Genomic DNA, 5276 nt, shown 5'->3' with positions numbered 1-5276 from the left:
ATTAAATGTAACACTGCATTGCTTTATTTAACATTTATCAGTGTTGTGTGAGTAAAGTAACAGAATAAACTCATGAGTAACAGAAGGAGCGGCTCATTTCTCTCTTTATCATGAATCAGTTCAAACATGAGTTCAGTCTCTGGAGAGATAACCGGAGCTTTAGACTCTCCGAGTCAATTGAACCGATTGATTCACAACAAATGATTCAGTGATTTATCTAACATTCATCTGCGTTGTGTGAGTAAAGTAACAGAATAAACTCATGAGTAACAGAAGGAGCGGCTCATTTCTCTCTTTATCATGAATCAGTTCAAACATGAGTTCAGTCTCTGGAGAGAGAACCGGAGCTTTAGACTCTCCGAGTCAATTGAACCGATTGATTCACAACAAATGATTCAGTGATTTATCTAACATTTATCAGTGTTGTGTGAGTAAAGTAACAGAATAAACTCATGAGTAACTGAACTACTGAACTAGAGCTGATTGAGACTCAGATTTAGTTTGATTTATTTTTCTTTATGTTAATTATTCTCATCTTAAACAGGAAAAACTCCTTGGGAAGCGACTGAGATCCACGCCACACAATATTATTATAAAGATGGAGTTTATTAAAGAGGAGACTGAAGACATAAAGATTGTGTTTATTAAAGAAGAAATTGAAAACGTGAAGATTGAAGAATCATTGAGAGTGAAACATGAAGAAACTGAGGAACAAACAGGTTGGTTTCATTCTCAAAACACTGTGGATATTCTGTAGCATATATTACACGAACACACACACACACACACACACACACACACACACACACACACACACACACACACACACACACACACACACACACACACACACACACACACACACACACACACTGTGTACTGAGCGCTCAGTACACGGCTAAAGTGTTTTCAAATTCAGCAAGCTAAAAATGGCATCTTTATTCTAATTTGGGTTTTGCTAACATATCTGTGAAATTAAAAGAAGTTACAAGAACATTTACTGAAAACGTTTGTGCGGGTAGCGAATATTTTCCAGCAAAACTGGCTAATTATTCAACAAGAGAAACAGAGAGTTAGGGTGAATTTACATTTTATAAAAAGTATTAAAGAATAATGCTGAAGTAGCCTAAACAAAACAATTATTTTATGTTTTAAACCCAATATCTACTTGCTCGAAACATTTTAACATCCCTGAACATAAACAGCAGTAAATAAACATCAAATTAAGCAATAAATAATTCATAATTCAGGGCTCATTTGAGAGCAGTAGCACTGGTTCCACTAACTAGCGCTGAGGGGCGAGGGGGGATTTTTAATCATAAAGGCCATTTAATATTATGGCCTGGTTTCACAGACAGGGTTTATATTTAAAAGCAAATCATATGGGCTGTCAATGTTAACGCATGCTTAACGCATTCAAATATATTAACGCAAATAAATTGTAGAGGTACGTGAAGCTGCGTCATTAACGTGTTAGAAGTTGGGAGTTTATCACAATCATATATATTCTTAAATTTGATCTATATATTAAATTAAGTCACTATAAGGCTGTTACCAATCAAATTAAACAATTTACACCGGAAAAATTACAACTGCATTAAAATGAAATTTGTATAAACAAATAAGAAATGTTGGAAAGTATTTTTAAACATGAAACTAAACCACCAGTAGGTGTCAGCAATTGAGTCATTCACTAATCCACATCTGAATGTCTCAACAGAAATCGAGACTCATCAGACCAGGCAACATTTTTCCAGTCTTCAACTGTCCAATTTTGGTGAACTCGTGCAAATTGTAGCCTCTTTTTCCTATTTGTAGAGGAGATGAGTGGTACCCGGTGGGGTCTTCTGCTGTTGTAGCCCATCCGCCTCAAGGTTGTGTGTGTTGTGGCTTCACAAATGCTTTGCTGCATACCTCGGTTGTAATGAGTGGTTATTTCAGTCAAAGTTGCTCTTCTATCAGCTTGAATCAGTCGGCCCATTCTCCTCTGACCTCTAGCACCAACAAGGCATTTTCGCCCACAGGACTGCCGCATACTGGATGCTTTTCCCTTTTCACACCATTCTTTGTAAACCCTAGAAATGGTTGTACGTGAAAATCCCAGTAACTGAGCAGTTTGTGAAATACTCAGACCGGCCCGTCTGGCACCAACAACCATGCCACGCTCAAAATTGCTTAAATCACCTTTCTTTCCCATTCTGACATTCAGTTTGGAGTTCAGGAGATTGTCTTGACCAGGACCACACCCCTAAATGCATTGAAGCAACTGCCATGATGATTGGTTGATTAGATAATTGCATTGAGAAATTGAACAGGTGTTCCTAATAATCCTTTAGGTGAGTGTCAGTGATGCGCGGGTTGATCCAAAATGAGCGGGTGCCTGCAGTAACCCGCGGTTACGAGTCATCCAAAAATATTTTTAATGATATTCGGGTCACGGTCGGTCGGGTCGATTGAAATAAAGATGCCAATTAAACCTTTATAATTCATATAGAACTAGACACAATTTTCTATGAAATACATAGTCCTATACTTTATTGGCTGAATAACTGGCGCGAAGATGACGCACAAGCTCAGTCTGCAGGTAGAGATGGAGGCGGCAAGAGAAAAGGTGAAGACTGGGGAGTGGAAGCTCCGCAAATTCTAGACAGCTGAAATGGAAAATGATGGGCCACCTCAAGAACTACCTGCTCGTCGCTGCACCTCTGAGCACACAACGTCAGGGTGCATTTCTGAAAAATGTCTCTCCTCCACAGGCTGGATTAATGGATATTATAGGCCAGGGAGGCTGTGGCCCAATGACGCTATACGATGAGTAATAGTATTTACTACTTTTAAAAAATGCGGGTCGGGTATAATATTTTCTTTCTTTTTTTGCGGTCCGAGTTGCGGGCGGGTTAGTTGAAAACGTCAGTCGGGTGCGGGTTGTTTATACATTGACCTGCGCATCACTGTACATCGGAAGTGAATTTTCGTTTAAAATGCGTGTAGCAACACCACGGTATGTTCCTCGCATCCAACTCAAGTTGCAGATATCAAGATTAAAGCTTGCCAGTACATTCTTTAAAAGAATGGCCAAAGATTCACCATCTGTTCTGTCAGTCTGGTAAAATCCAATGAATGATTCATTGACATTGAGGTCTCTGTCGACAGATCTGAAAACCACTGCAACTTGCTCGTTGCCTACTAATTATTGCGGATGAGATGCAAGACAAGGCAGAAATCCCGGCTTCGTGCACTCGTTGTATGATGTCACTTTTAACCTGACCCAGACATATTGATCAACTCATTCTGGTGCTTGCTATTAACTCTATTTTTGAATAGCCGGTTAATTAGTTGGTTATCAGTGGCCCTTAAATCCATCAATTGTAAGAAATTTCCCATTTCCATTTCATTGTTACCACAAAGAGCAATACCAGAGCGACAACAGAAGAGCAAAGTCTCGCAAATTTTTTTCAGATATTCTGTTCTCATCCACTCTCTTTGTGTGTTCACTGCTGATTTGCGTGGCTACACTTCCCGTTTTAAGTGTCTGCTGATGAACTTTCGTTTTTAACCTAGCTGAAATGCACATGCTACTTTTTTGATGTTCATTTAATTTTTTTAGTGGCTCGTTGCCTCCAAATGCACGGCATGCGAAACAAAAAGCCCGGTCAATTTGTGGGACTATATTCAAGCCATTCATAAACCCCATACCATTCTTTCCGGAACTTTCTACCGTCAGTAACTGGAGTGAAATTACTGGATGAATGAATGAACTGGATCTCGACTCATGGCACTCTCTCTGGAGGCCTGACTAGCCGCTTCAAATTGCTGCAGAATTGATGGCTCGCACCGGGAATTCCTCTCTTCTGACTGAGTGACACTTGTCTGCTCAGTTACCGATCTTCCATCAGCAATTTCTGTTTTTGTTTTTTTGCCGAAGTAGTTATCCAGCGTATTGGGACACTTAGCAATTTTTCCGATCTAGAATGCGTCTCAATCAGCTCCCTAGTTCAGTAGTCAGGGCACTGCTCAGGGAGTCGTCCATTTTAAGGGCTGTCTAAATTGCAGAATCCTTCCAGTGCACTGAAATGTTTGCTCCCTAAAAAGTCCCACAATGCACTGCAAAAACCAGGGTGCATCGGTGCTCACTATGCTCCCTTAACAGAAGTTCTGAAACTTAAATCACGTGAGCCAATTCACTACACATAATGACCAATAATGACACGCGTTGTGTTTTTGAAAACAAACCATTATTTTATTATATTTTAGCATAAACATTCATTAGACACACATCATTAGAGAGATAATGAACACAATCTAGCTAAATTTATAATTTATTTAAGGCTGAAATTTTGCATGCATAATGTATCATAATGTACTTTAAATAACATGACAAGTAATGTCTCTGCTGTTGTTCATAAATACATTTACATTTAGTCATTTAGCAGACGCTTTTATCCAAAGCGACTTACAAATGAGAGCAATAGAAGCAACTAGAACAGTCAAAGGCAACAGTATGCAAGTGCTGTAACAAGTCTCAGTTATCTAACATAGAACACACAGGATCTTTTTTTGCGTTCTTTTTTTTTTTTTTTTAATAAATTAGACAGACAGAAAAATGAATAGAATGTTAAGTGCTATTCTTGATTGGTCAGGTGCTGGTGGAAGAGATTTTTAGCTGTTTTTTGAAAATTGCTACAGACTCAGCTGCTCGAATTGAGATAGGCAGGTCATTCCACCAGGTGGGGGCGGTCCAGGAAAAGGTCCGTGAGAGTGATTTCATGCCTCTTTGGGATGGCACCACAAGGCGTCGTTCACTGGCAGAACGTAAGCTCCTGGAGGGTGTGTAAGTCTGTACAAGCGAGTTTAGGTATATTGGTGCAGAGCCAGTGGATTGGCAGCCAGTGCAGACTGATGAAGAGAGGCGTGACGTGCGCTCTCTTCGGTTCGTTAAAGATCACCCTCGCCGCTGCGTTCTGGATCAGTTGCAAGGGTTTGATTGTGCATGCCGGAAGGCCTGCTAGAAGAGCATTACAGTAGTCCAGTCTAGAGAGAACAAGAGCTTGGACCAGGAGTTGTGTGGCCTGCTCTGATAGGAAGGGTCTAATCTTCCTAATGTTGTATAATGCAAATCTGCAAGACCGGGATGTTGCAGTGATGTGGTCAGTGAATTTTAGCTGATCATCAATCACAACTCCAAGGTTCCTGGCTGTCCTGGACGGAGTTATGGTTGATGATCCTAGCTGAATGGAGAGATTATGATGAAGTGCTGGGTTGGCTGAGACCATAAG

This window comes from Gobio gobio, assembly GCF_949357685.1.
Source record: "Gobio gobio genome assembly, chromosome: 5".
NCBI lineage: Eukaryota > Metazoa > Chordata > Actinopteri > Cypriniformes > Gobionidae > Gobio > Gobio gobio.
The sequence above is the reverse complement of the archived record's forward strand: the minus strand, read 5'-3'. Positions refer to the sequence as shown.